Raw genomic sequence first — 14442 nt, 5'->3', positions numbered from 1 at the left:
CACCTGAATTATCCCCTTGGAAGAGGGAGGGGTTCAAGCTATGGGCATGTGAAACAAGCCAGCTATTAGCAGCTGGGGAGAAGACTGGCTGAGTACCATGTTACCCCACAGGTGCTGAATTAGGGGGACAAGTCAAAGGTGCATGCTGGATACCTTCTCGGTGAGGAAATGTCAGTGCTCCAGAGTACTATTAAGTCTTTGTATTACCATAACATCTAGGAGCCCAAGTCACTGCCCAGGACCCCACCGTACTAGGAGCTGTACAGACAGAGAATAAAAAGACAGGTCCTGCTCCAAACAGCTGACCATTTGTATCTTCACGATCACATCCGGTGTTGGTTCAGATTTAGGCTTGATTCCTGCAGAAGGGGGATATTGATACCGACCCGCTGTCTGAAAAGTGCTTTGAGATCCTCAGCTGAAAGACGTTCTGTAGTGTCAGCGCAAAGTACGCCCCTGCACCACCCACTTGTAGGTTCCCCTCACCACCCTGGAGAGACAAGTCACCTGAACTACAATACTGGTCTTGACAAGCGAGGGATCCACAGATGCAAAATTCAGGACCTGATCCACACTGGCAATACTGCAATCCCAAAACTCAGGGTTGCTCAGATCTGGAGGTGGGCCAGGGTCGGGGGAATATGTGATTTGTCTCATTACAGAGGTAGGGGCAGGCTGTCTGGGAACTCTTTTTGTTCTGTGTTTGTACAGCATGTGGGGTACTGAAGCCTGGCTGGGGGTCCCAGAGGCTACACATAATAAATAATACTAATTCTGATCCCAATCCAGATTTGGACTCACCCACAAAATAATACATGGGGGAGGAGGATGTTGGATTTGGGGATTGGGATGAACTATTGCTGAGTGAGGGTTAAATGCCCAGATAGACAGATGAAGAGGGGGATAAAACATCTGCTTCTGAGCTAGTTCAGGTGACCTTGTGGTGAAGGGGCTGTGCTGGGACTCAGGAGAGCTGGGGGCAAATCCCAGCTCTGTCACAGACTCCCAGAGCGGCCTTGGGCCAGTCACTTGGGGCTTGTCTACATGAAACAATTAATTCACAGCAGGATGGGTGTGAATCCCACCCTCCCCCAACCTACCATGGACTAATGTCCCAGTGGACCTGCTGACGTGCACTAACTCTTCATCAGTGAACTTGGATCTTGTCCCCTTTCAAAGAGGATTAGCATGAGGTAGGTGCACATCCCATCTTGCCACGTGTAAGACGAGCCCTTGATCTCTCTGTGCCTCAGTTCCCCACTTGTAATAATTCTTCCTCCCTGCCTTTGTCTGTTTGGGCCAGGGACTGTCTCTTGCTATGCATCTGTGCAGCACCAAGGACAACTGGGCCCTGACCTACATCTCTCCTGGCTCATAAAGTAATAATAATCAAATGTATAGCAAAAATCCAGTTCTGCTACCACCAGGGTAGGTGCAGAATAAGAAACTGAATAGAGGTGAATCCTTGGACAATCAGAGCCCTCCCTTTCCCCATGCCCGTTACTCCCAATCCAGCCCTACAGAGCCTGTGATGTCAATAACACAGTTTACAGCTGCTTGCTGAGCAACTGCTGTGGATTCTTTGGCCCTGACGCAAGGCCTGGAGTCGAGCAACAATCTGACATGTGATCTGACTGCTAAGTGCCAGCCAAGCAAACTGCCCCCAGCCCCTCTGGGACAGTAAGCACGGCTCCTCCAGCTAGTGCATGAACTCGAAAGCTCAGGGTTCTGGCCTGCCTGCTACAGAGCACTCTGCAGGATTAATTGCTTTCAATCAGCCAGATTGACGCTGAGGTGGGAGGGAGGACAGGGAAAGTCGGGGGTGTACGGACAGGCCATCTCTCTGCACTCGTTAGAGGCTATGTCCAGTCCTGCTAAGGCAGCAGGTCCCAAGGGCCAAGTATAACCCCTCAACACCCTGACAGTGCAGTCCGCAACCACCCTCAACCTGAGAAACCGAAGTGAGGAAGGCACAACGGGGATCAGGGACCCCACTCCCCCATCGTCCCAGCAACCCCACCCACCCCATGGACCAGACTGTGAGGAGAGGTGGCTCAAGGACTACGGCAGCGAGTGGGACTCCTCTTCTGTGGGGAGATGGGGGTGGAGGGGTAACAGGCGGGTGAAGGATGCTCCTCAAGGCGACATGCCCTCAGCCACCCTCCTGCCAATTTCACTTGCTCCGCTGGAGGGGGGATCAGGTGGCCGCCCTGCTGAGGTTCCAGAACCCAGGCCAAAGTGCGGGGCAGGGTCGAAGCAGTGGGCATGTCCCCGCATTCAGGGGCACAGGGCTCTCCCTGGGAATGCAAGGCGGAGGCAGAGCCAGAGCCTGCAAACAGCATGTCGGGGGGGGGAGGAGCTGGGCTCCCCCAGCAGCCAGTCTGTTAGCACTGGAGACGCAAGACCATAAATACCACGGTCCCCTATGAACCACTCAGGCTTCGGGCAATCTGCCTGGGTAGCCCTTAGGGTCACAAAGTGGCCAGCCCTTAGCAGGACTGATCCCGACTCCTTATAGACATTGCCTGGGGGCAGAACTCACTTGCTCTTCCGTTCCAAGCAGGCCCTTGGCCCCAGCCCTCTCTGCCATACACCCTAGACACCGCTCCGCTGTGGTTTCAACCCCTTTCAGCTGTTGTAGCTGGCCTAAGTCAGAGCAGCCCACTGGTTGCTCGAGCCCCAGCCCAGAGGGACTGAGCTGCAGGATCAGGGCAGTGCACAGGTGTGAGCTTTAAAGCACTTTTGCACGTGCGCGCGCACACACACCCCCCTCCCCAGAACTGCACTGTGTGCCAGTAGCCACAACCCAGGAGCCGGCTCAAAGTCTTACAGGGAATGCGAAAGGGCTGGATCCATTCATCACTAGACAGTACAGACAGGGAGTGAGGAATGAGGGGAAAGGAAGAGAGAAACCACAGACATTTTTCCAAGTCCAGGAAGTTTGAGATTCATAACATGCTTTTGGCCAGCAGGGGGTGATGCCCTCTGACTGGCCCCAGCCCTTTTGAATGGTAAAAACCGCCCTCCATGACGGGCATGCCTGGCAGGCTCGGACCTGTCCTTTGAGCCTCACCTCTGCACGAAAGGCGAGGGCAGCCCAGTTGCACTGCAGAAATCATGGGCTCTGCTTCGGCCACACCTGGCTTTCCCCCAAATCTCCTAGGCCTCACCAAACCACAGACACAAAGCAAACCCAGTCACTGGGGAGCAGGAGTATCACTTGATAGCCCTGGGATCCTTTTGCGCATCACAGTGAGATCCTGAAGCAGGGGGAAGAGCCGCTGGGGAGGGAGAGACGACACATGTCAGAGAAACTGAGGCACAGAGAGGGGAAGCAATGTTCCAGTCACACAGGGTGCGTCGTGTGGCAAGAGGCAGGAATAGACCCCAGGACTCCTGACTCCAGTCTTAGCACAAATCAATAGGGCACAATCCTGCCTGAGGCCCCAACCTGGAAGCACTTACACATGGGCTTAACTTTAAGCATGTGAATCGTCCCATTGGCTGCAGTGGTTAGGTCCCAGGACTGGAATAACGGGGCTGCTGCCGCATTGACTTCAGTGTGATTACTCACATGCTCAATGTTAAGCAGGTGAGCAAATGGGTGTGGAATCAGGCCTCCACATTTTGAAGCAAGCAAGGAGGAAAAGGCAAAGGAGGTGACCAGCTGCATGCCAGACTGGACTTGGACTTTACGGTACTGGAGAGCAAGAGGTAGCATGTAACAAGGTAGGCTTTTGTCTCTCCATTGCAGCAAAGCATCTTGGGTCCTATTAACTATTTGCATTCTCATCCGCTACCTCGCACGGCTCGGATTCCCCCGTCCGGTGTAACCCAACAAGCACCAAAGGGTTTGGGATGGTTTTGTTAATAAAATCTAGGACTCACTTACTCAGTCTGTAGCTTTGTGTCAAGTGGATCTGTCAAAACAAAAGCAGAAGGAAACCAAGTAGGTACCTTAGAGTACGTTAACCCGAGCACAACAAGAATCAGAGCTGACAAGACTACATGAATTGTTCTGCTGGATCACCACACAGCTCCATTCTGCTCAGTCGCCTGACTCTGAGAGTGGCTTCATCAGCTACTTCAGAGGAAGGTGCAGGGAAACCAAGTAGTGGACAACTAAGGACAACTTGGTCTTAGAAGAAGTTTTCCTCCTGACCTCATTAAGTAGGTGCTTGCTTATGCCCTGAAGCATGAGGGTTTATATCAGCCGGTCTGGTTTACAAGCAGAACATACCCTCCATGCTGGACTAATATTAGCAGCACCAAGAAGATCCCACTCACGCTGGCTTCGTTTTCAAGCATTCTTTGACGGGCTCAATCTAGTGCCAAGCGAGTTTCAGGAGGACTGTTAAAATCTCACCCCGAGTTTGGGTGAATGAGCATTCTGATCCACTGACATTGACAGTCCCTGAGCCAGCTCTCAGGAAGGGCTTGGTCTTTCGCCAGCATGTATGCCCCTACAGTAGGATCTCTCAGGAATGAGACTGGAAAAAAAAACATGTTTCCCCTCATACTCTAAACAGAATCTGAGGGCAATGGTCAAGTTCCATTGACTTGAATAGCAGAGGCAGTGGGGAGGCTTCGGGTCAGGACTGAGGGACACTGGCAAGGATGTGGGGAGAGACCAGGACTGGAATAGTGGGGGAGGGAGTGGCTGGTTGGATCGAGGGGCATCGGCAGAGCTGGGTAAGAGCCAAAACTGCAAGCAGTAGAAATGCAAACCAGGGCGGCCCTGATTCTCTATTGCCTGGCACTCTGTTAGTCATTTACACCCCTGCAAAGGGATCGCGGACTGGGTGTCAATCCCTGCCAGCTCAGGAGGGTAGCTTGTGAAACTCACTTTGCCCTGGGGTACATGACTGCCAGCAGGGCAGGGCAACACAAATCCAGAACCTGGTTCTCAGTCATTCCTTCTGCAGCTCTTTAATGGGCCAGGAGGCTGAGCATGTCCCATTGCAACCCTGAGTCTTGGAAAGACCCCTTAGAGAGGCTGGGAGTGAAGCCCTGCTTACCAGCGCTGGTGCTCGATCCAGAGTCGGTCAGCTGGGCCTGTCCTGCAGGGGTCGCTCCATCCTTCTCCTGCTGGGCTGACAAATGGGGCTCAGCAGCGCTTCCTGATCTACGCCTCCGGGGCGGGGCCTGCAGGACCCCTCCGATGCTGGGTTCGGTGCTAGCACTGCTGACTCCTCGAGTGGAATCCTCCTCCTCTCTCACTGTCGTCGAAATCAAACGCTTCCCCTAGCTCCTCCTCCCCCTCGGTCGAGGTCTCCAGGGCCCCCCTGCACTAGCCCGCCTCCTGCCAGAAGATGTAACAATTAAGTGGATCAATGGACTTTGGATGAGGGGGGGAAGGAAAACATGATAACTCTAGGTAGGACCCTTTTCCCCTCAGACCCCCAGTGCAGCGTGGTCTATGTAGTCAATTTGCTACTCCTTTCATACCCATGCTAACGGTGTGGCTCTGTCCCCCTCCACTGGCCATACCAGGTATTACAGGTTTATAAATCTGCTACTATCTCCATCCTAATAATATCATGAGCCCTATCCATCAGTAGATTGCAAAGTGCTTTACAAAGGAGGTCAGTATCTTTATCCCCATTTATAGATAGGGAAAACTGAGGCAGAAAAAGAGGAAGAGACTTGCCCAAGGTCACCCAGCAGCAGAGCTGGGAATAAACCCAGATCTTCTAAGTCCCAGTCTAGTGCCCTGTTCACTACGCTACACTATCTCCCTTAGACCTCACCCTCTAGCTCCTGCATTCAGACGTTCAGCCCCTGCAGATGACCCAGACAGGAACATCATCTCTCCTACTCATTAAAGTCTCAAGCAACTGGTTATTTTGATCCTCCCGTGGACCCGGGAAAGCTCCTTTGGGTGTCTCCAGCAGGACTGGGATCCCCCCTTCCTCTCTCCATTATAGCACCCAAAGCATCATCCTGGTTTCAATCAGAGATTCACTGCAACACTCCGCTGCGGTTACAGCACCAGTCAATAGCAGTGAGGAGAGGTCCCACTCAGGTGGGCTCACCTGTACTGAGTGCAACGGATGTCACACCCTGCCCTAAACGCTTTCCCTGAAGTGTCCTAGTGCAATGGAAACAAAACCACAGCAAGTGTCTTTTCCAGCACAGCTCAGCCTGGCAGAGGAATGGGCTGAGCAATGCTACAGTCACAAACCCTGGCATTTTGCCCTAGTGGTTAGGTCACTGGACTGGAACTCAGGAGACCTGGGTTCTAGTCCTACCATGGGCTGCTGGGCAAATCACTTCCCCTCTCTGTGCCTCAGTTTCCCCATATGTAAAATGGGGATAATGATCCGAGCCTCCTTGATAAAGGGCTTTGAGATCTGCTGATGGGAAGCACTAGATAAGAGAATGAATCATTATTATTACTGGAGATATGAGCTTAAATCCAGGGGAGGTCACAGGTAAATAAGTGTGTTGGTCAGTGAACCTAGTTCCTAGATGGCAATGGACAAATCTTAAATTTATTGTGCAACCTAACAAGAGCAGCTGGGTGCTCAGCACAGTCCAGGATGGAGGGGTCTGCAGGACAAGACTGAAGTGCGTTGGCAGAGCTGTCAGTTAGGGCCCAGGTCTGAGGCAGCTATGGGTGCATCTGGTCAGGAGTGAACTGCATTGGTCAGGCTGTTTGGTGACCCAGGCCTAGTCCCTGGAACTGCAGGGAGTGCTGAAGGTTACAACAGATGTGCATTGGCAGAGCTCTGTGTGTGTGTGTGTGTGAATGCCCACGCTTGTCAGGACTGAGGTACACTGATAGTGTTATATGGGGGACCAGGACTGGAACAGCAGTGTGCACTGCACACCAGAATGGCTAGAATCAGAGTAGCAGGGGGTGCAGTGTGTCTGGAGTGAGGTGCACTGGCAGAGCTGTAGGGGAGGGGGTCCCAGGACTGGAATAGCAGGGGCGGCAGTGGGTCAGGAGAGAGCTGCATTAACTGAGTGACATGGGATTGGAGGAAAATTCAGCTGAAGGTGCATGTCCACTCTCAGCAGGGAAGCCGGCCCAGCATCGCCCGAGTTAGGGTCCTCATAGCAGGAGGAGAAAGAGGGGAAAATCAGTTTTTAAGAACTCCAGCAGGAGCACCTCCCCCCGCTTATTTCCCTTGCACCCTCTGTCCGTGACCGGGAGCTCCAAGGGCATTTTAGAACATTTCTCCAAATACCCAAGCAACCGGCAGTATCTAATCTCAATCTGCTCCCGATTTAGCATGCAGAGTGGCCGGGAGCCAAGACGTTAGTGATTAATTTTATGGAGTAAACACAGCCACCTGCAAGCCTGCTCAGAGACAGACCTGGCTTCTCCTTGTCTGGCTGAGAAGGGGAACAACCCCTGGCCTGCAATGGGGCCGTGCTAATCCAGGAAGGCAGCAACAGAACTGGGAGAGGAGGCACGTTCAGCTGCTAAAAGGCTTTTTTCAGGAGAGCCTGTCTCAGAACTGCTTTCCAGCACTTCCCCTGCTGAGGTATTAGCCGGCCAGCTGCCCCCTCGGCCTATGGTCACCGCATCCTCTCTGAGGCTCCTCTCCCTCCTCTCTCACTCCCTCTGCCCCTCTCCCACGTCTTCGGTCCTCTGCCTCTCCACTGACCAGTTGGAAGCCAGCATTACTGCTGAACTGGCAAAGACCAGGCCAGGGCATATGTGTGGGCGGCAGGACCAGAAGAAACAGAGGGATCAGCTGATTCTGGGGGACAACCAATGGAAAAACAGGAGGGGGAGTGATGGGTTTAGAATAAAAAATTCTCTTTGGAGGGTCCCTGTCCTGTGCTCCAAAAACCCCTCTAGTGATCAGCACTTAGATGTTTTTAAATCTCCTTCACTCTTCTCCGTTTATACTGCCTCTTTACCTGTCTTGCACTCTGCGTGGCTTGAACAAATTATTAATCTTCATTGTTAGCATTATAGTAACAGCTAGAGGCCTCAGCCCCGTGTTGCTGTACACACACACGAGAAACAGTCTCTGCCCCCACAGAGCCACTATAAACAGCCACGGCCAAGAGAAAGGAAGGATTAGGATCTCCATTGTACAGGTAGGAACAGAGGCCCAGCAAGGTTAAGTGACTTGCCCAGGGTCATACATGGAGTCTGTGGCAGAGCAGGACTTGAACAGAGCTCTATTGAGTCCCAGCCCAGTGGCCTGGCCACTCTGCCATCCACCCTCTGCCTAGAGCTTTATACAGGGTGCCTCTGAGAAACTGCGTGCCTGGTAAATTCTGAGGCAGCGCATCAGCTCAGAACAGGGCAGCTGGAGAGCCGGCCCAGCTCGGTTACATACGGCCAGTGAGTTCCCCTCAGCTCAAGGCTTCAGTAAGTGGTGCAGTTTTCTGTGCAAGGAAAGATGGCTTAATGGTTAAGGCTGTAGCTCAGGACTCAGAGCTTAACTGACAGCTCTTCCACAGACTCTCCATGTGACCTTGGGCAAGTCACTTACTCACAGTGGGCCTCAGTTCCCAGCTGTCACATGGAGATAAAATCTCACTTTGTCCTTGAGCTTATCTGTCTGTATCCACCTGCTGTCTCTTGTCTGGGACTTCGCTCGTTGGCTGTTTGGGACAGGGTCTGTCTTTTTGTTCTGTGTTTGTAGCACAATAGGGGCCTCGTCTGAGACTGGGGCTCCTCAGCACTATGCTCATACAAATAATAATAAATAATAACAGCAACATCCTTCCTTCGTCGGATTCTTTTCTGCCTTGTCCATGTATATAATAAGCTGTTCAGGGCAGGGCCTGTCTCTCACTCTGGATGCGGGCAGTGCCCAGCAAAATGCGGTCCTGATGTCAGCCGAGGCCTTTATGCGCTGCTGGAATAGAAATCGTATTTATCCCATTGCTTCTTCCTTCTCCCTTTGCAGTCTCCTTGTGTCTCAAAGCTCTGTGGGGGAAGGACGGGCTGCTGCATGGACTGACTGCAGCCTCTGGGACTGGCCCAGGATTGGTTCCTCTCGGCCGGCCAGCTATGGTTTGTAGGAAGGGTGTGTACAGCATAGACCGGACTGTACCACAGCAGACAGGAAATGGGTCTGAGTGGCTCCAGATCCAAAGCTGGATGGGGTGACCATAAGGAGCAGGCTTCAAAACTGGGGTTCGGGGTGAGCTCCAGCCACTAGAAGATGATCCAGTGGTTAGGCCACTAGCGTGAGACTTGAAAGACCTGGGTTTAAGTCCTCGCTCTGCCACAAGCTCCCTATATGACCGTAGCAAGTCATTTAGCCTCTCTGTGCCTCGGTTTCCCATCTGTAAAACGAACCCTGAGTGTTGAGCAATCCAGCCACACATTCTGGTGTCTATGCAGGAGCTGAGCTCCTCTGAAAATGTGGCCCCCTAACGCTCAGAGGACTGGAGTTTGTACGGTGATCTCTGCGCGGACGTCTTCACTACAGTGTTAACCCGGGTGATGGACACGCGGGCTGGCCCAGCCCAGGTCTGAGTGACCACACTGCAAAGCTACACTGGCATGGCTCTCACTCAGGTGAGGCACTAGGACGTGGGGGGTCATATCCCCCGGTTCTTAGCGCTGCAGCGCCTGTCCTTCTGGGCATGGGCGGGGGGAATTGCGGGGAGGGTGCAGAGATGTGCTCAGGGTGACTCTGCAGTGCCTCCTGTAGATTCAATCTCACAGGGCTTCCTGGCTCTTCTAATACCTAGCAAGATCTCCCTGACCATCAAGTACCTGCCTGGCACCATGTCTCACCATTTACCCTGTGCCACACCGGTGTAAACGAGCGTGAGCAAGCTGCAGGTTCCAATCTGGCCAGGGTTTACATGCAAGCGGCAGGGCAGGACAGGTTCAGATCCTGTGACTTTTCTGCCGCCCCCCGCCACACGCGGTAAACTGGGCACCACAGCCCTACATCGCCTTGGCCTGCCCTTTGGAAAGAGTGCCACATACAAGGGTGCAGTGGAAGGGACAGGATCACAGACCTCCGATGTGGGTCAGTTCAGGGTTACAATTGCATGGGGCCGTGACCTGCCTGAGCCTTCGTGTTCTGTTAGGAGCGAATGACATTCCATCACCGGGCAATGAGTTGCCTGGTTGTCTTGGAGGGCGCTGAAAGCCCCGCATCCCGAGGGGCTGCTGTGCATTACGAAAGCCTCGATGCCGAAGGGAAACCGAGGCTGCCCATCACGAGCTGCTCCGCGTGCCCATCTGTGGGTGTTATTTATGACTGGGATTGCAGAGGCCCCTAAAGGTGCTGATCGGGGCCCCCTTGTGCCAGGCGCTGCACACACACATAGCACAAAGCCAGCCCTGGCCCCATGAGCTCACAGCGCGAGGGGACCAGGCTAGATTTGTTTCTTTTTCTAATGACTCATACAAATTCTTGAAGGAAAAGGGCTGGGTTTACATTACCTACTGCAGGGTTTGGGGGCGGGTTGGAGGAAGCCATTTCTCTAGGAATCCTGACGTCTCGCCCTGCACCTTCCTGGCTGCTTTCCTGGGGACACAAAGAGAGGAAATCTAGTCAGAAGAGAAACCCCCGCGTGTCTGTCTATTCCTGGGAGTGGGGAATAAAGCATTAGAACTCCCTGCCCTTCTCTAGCACCTTACAGCTCACGGGGTTCTGCTCCTACTTAATCATGGCTTACCACGCCCTGTGGGTAGGGGTTACACCCTCTACTAGAAGGGGAAACAGGCCCTTGGAGATGAGCTTCCTAATTTTCAGAGGTGCTGAACAACTCGAGCCAGGAGTGACTTGCTCCAGGTCACACAATTAGTAAATGGTAGGGCCAGGTATAAGGTAGGACCCAGGGGTTGCCCTGACTTAGTGGTGGCAGAACCTGGAACCCCAATTCCCTCCTTTACCCACTAGACCACGCTGTCTTGCAGGCGCTTTGCGGTTACAGACAAGGCAGCATTTCCGGGGGGGAAACTGAGTAGGAGCCCAAAGTAGCAAGAAGGGTTAGAACATCAGCAGCGTCGCTCCAGGATGTAGCAAAACCTGCTGGCAACAATGTCGCTGGTATCCAGTGGGGCAGGAGAGCCCAGACAGAGAAGCGTACTGTGCCCGCACTTAGAGACGATTAAATGCAAATACAGGCACTGGCACAATGCCCAGCTTGGAAACATTTTCCTTCCCTGTTAGGGAGAAATGCCCAGCTATAACTCACTGACTTTTTTTTTTTGTTCTGTTTTGACTTGCCATGGGTGCAGCCATTCAGCAGTTCCCGGCTGCCACGGGAAACGTGCTCCCTAACCTGCAGGCATCCCTTTGCTATCAGACACCTCAAGCTGATATCCCCCCCAAACTTGAGCAAAACGCACAGACATATTTCTGTCTCGGGTGTCTTTTACCCTGGGGGTTTCATTCCCCAACGCATACGGACGGAAAGTGCTATCAGCCGCCGTTTGCCCAGGTGCAGATAACCCCAGTCTGCAGCAGGGCTGAGTGCGACTGGCTCAAACAGCAGCCATGCCTGTTTGCACAATGGGTTTACTTTGGCCAATCCCTAGGATCTCAGTTCCAAAGGGCAGGAGAGGGGCAGAGCCTGGCACCGAACAAGCCAGAGGTTTGAAAACAGAGCGGGCCCCAAGCCACTAAGTTTGGGTGGGATCCAAACTTCCCCCAAATTTGGAGGGAGCTTGGATGCAGGGGGCTGGCTTGGCCTCTTAGGGTACATCTACATTGCAATTAAAAACCTGCGTCTGGCCAGTGCCAGCTGCCGGGCTTGTGGGGCACAGGCTGTGGGGTTAATTGCGGTGTGCACTGGGACTGCAGCCCCCGCTCTGCAACCCTTCCACCTCGCAGGGTCCAGCCCGAGCCCGAACGTCTACACTGCAATTCAACAGCCCCTTCGCCGGAGGCCCCCGAGCCTGAGTCAGCTGGCATGAGCCAGCCACGGGTTTGCAATTGCAGTGTAGACATACCCTTACGGAGATGGGGCCCGCCCCAGATCGAGGGTGAGACTTCCCCAGGCTTCCACAGGCAAACAGACTAGGGAGAGAGGCCAATGCAAGCAGCTTGGATCCACTTCTGAACTAAGCTGGGGGAGGAATTATCTATTAGCAAGTCTCATTTCCCACCGAAGGAGGGAACACCTGTCTAACCCGCTGGCATCCGGAGGCCGGCAGAGTCGAAAGGGCACCAGCCAGCTGCATAAGATGTGTCCTTTACAACAGACACGAAAGGAGCGCAGCCCTGCCTGGGATTAGCCAGGCAAGAGTCAACTGGCTCATTTCCTCTTGGATAGCGCTGTCCACCCAAGTTCCTTTTTAACCCAGATCTGTCCCGGCCAGAAAGTCTCCTTTGAAGAGTGCAAATCCGTGTGTGGTGCCAAGAACGTGCTGCGGGTCGGGCCTGGCACTGCTCAGCCAGGGAGGCCACCCCACCCTCCAGCAGCAGCTTGGTTAGAAAGCTATGGGGAAGGTGCACTGGCAGGGCTGGGGGAAATGCTCAGGGCTAGGATGGCACAGGCCAGGACTCGGGAGCCTAGGAAGAAAGGCTGCTGGCTCCAAGCGCCAGGGAGAGGATTGCAAGCAGGGAATGACACGGCTTCAGAGCTGTCGGAGGACGTATGGACAGGAAGGGCAGGGAGAGGAAGGAGTTCACCACCATGAAAGGGACCACCACTGGGACAGCGGGAGGGCTGTGGGGCAGGGAATGAACGAACTGTCAGGAACGCTTATCCTCCATGGTGCTGAGCCCTCAAACCCCACTGATCTCAACCCTCATGGGACCAGATTCATGCACATTTTTTCTCTCTTCAAAGAAAATATGATCTTTTGGTTTCTATTCAGTGCTGGCGAAAGGTGTCAAACCAGCGCTGGAGATCCTAGCACTGGAGCGACACTTCGTGCCCTCTGTGACATGGCACCTGTTCCTCAGCAGGCCTGGGCATTGCTGGGGGCAGCTTTGCAGAGGAGAGGGAGCATGGACACAGATTAAAACCAGGGCTTAATTTGTGCCAGGGCCTGCCAGGCTAAGCCCCGGCACCTCTGGGCCCGGCAGTTCATGGCCCCGGCACCTCTGGGACCGGCAGTTCATGGCCCCAGCACCTTTGGGCCCGGCAGTTCATGGCTCCGGCACCTCTGGGCCTGGCAGTTCGTGGCCCCGGCAGTTCATGGCCGCAGAACCTCTGGGCCTGGCAGTTCAGGGCCCCGGCACCTCTGGGCTTGCTGCATCAATTATGAAAGTAAAAAAAAAATTGCTTGACCTCAGCCCTTCTTTCATTACAAATGAAACAGCTGGCTGTGACAGGAGCAGAATTTAAACCCCAGTCCCCAAAGTTCCAACCTCTTGCTCTGACCACTATCCTACGCTCTCCCTCGTGGAACAGGGTTATCTCAGGAAAGGAGGGCAGTGGGGACAGGGAAGCCGAGCTGAGCAGCGATGGCACTCACAGCAACACACACCAAGCTCTCGCCCAGTGACCTGTATTCACCCACCATCGCCCATGGAAGCCATTCCATTGACTTCAGTAGACTCTAAATCAGGCCTTTCGTTAAGACTAGTACTTTAAAATGCGTTAAATTACCTGAACACTGACAACTTGAAATATAGCCAGTGTCAAGAAAAGTCCGACAGGAGTTTCGGGTAACACACCTGCTTCACAGACCCCCCACCAGCAGCCAGTGTTCAGTTTTACAGTTACATTTTCCTTTTACATGTTTTTTACATTCTTTTCTCTCCTCATTGCTGTTTGAAAGACTCACGCAAGCAAATGTACCCCAGAAACAGTGGAACTGAGGATACACAGGGCGCCGGCAGATCACACTGACTGTACCCGGGGAACAGTGGAACTGAGGATACACAGGGCGCCGCAGATCATACTGACTGTACCCAGGGAACAGTGGAACTGAGGATACACAGGGCACCGGCAGATCACACTGACTGTACCCGGGGAACAGTGGAACTGAGGATACACAGGGTGCCGGCAGATCACACTGACTGTACCCGGGGAACAGTGGAACTGAGGATACACAGGGCGCCGGCAGATCACACTGACTGTACCCGGGGAACAGTGGAACTGAGGATACACAGGGCGCCGCAGATCACACTGACTGTACCCGGGGAACAGTGGAACTGAGGATACACAGGGCACCGGCAGATCATACTGACTGTACCCGGGGAACAGTGGAACTGAGGATACACAGGGCGCCGCAGATCACACTGACTGTACCCGGGGAACAGTGGAACTGAGGATACACAGGGCGCCGGCAGATCATACTGACTGTACCCAGGGAACAGTGGAACTGAGGATACACAGGGTGCCGGCAGATCACACTGACTGTACCCGGGGAACAGTGGAACTGAGGATACACAGGGCGCCGGCAGATCACACTGACTGTACCCGGGGAACAGTGGAACTGAGGATACACAGGGTGCCGGCAGATCACACTGACTGTACCCGGGGAACAGTGGAACTGAGGATACACAGGGCGCCGCAGATCACACTGACTGTACCCGGGGAACAGTG

At 53.7% G+C, this 14442-nt stretch overlaps 1 protein-coding gene across 2 annotated transcripts in view; it reads right to left on the bottom strand.

Moving 5' to 3' along the window:
- The window catches only part of ARHGEF10L (Rho guanine nucleotide exchange factor 10 like), a 115747-nt gene extending 110503 nt beyond the window's left edge, over positions 1–5244 (bottom strand). For both annotated transcript variants that reach the window (XM_043499901.1, XM_038376696.2), the window contains exons 1-2: positions 5019–5244; positions 3893–3920 (exon numbers count right to left, since the gene is read on the bottom strand). The gene's annotated coding sequence lies outside the window, so the exon portion shown is untranslated. The remainder of the gene's footprint in view (positions 1–3892; positions 3921–5018) is intronic.
- Positions 5245–14442: the final 9198 nt, after the last annotated feature.

The sequence above is a fragment of the Dermochelys coriacea genome, chromosome 18, assembly GCF_009764565.3.
Source record: "Dermochelys coriacea isolate rDerCor1 chromosome 18, rDerCor1.pri.v4, whole genome shotgun sequence".
Lineage (NCBI taxonomy): Eukaryota > Metazoa > Chordata > Testudines > Dermochelyidae > Dermochelys > Dermochelys coriacea.
The sequence above is the reverse complement of the archived record's forward strand: the minus strand, read 5'-3'. Positions and strand labels throughout refer to the sequence as shown.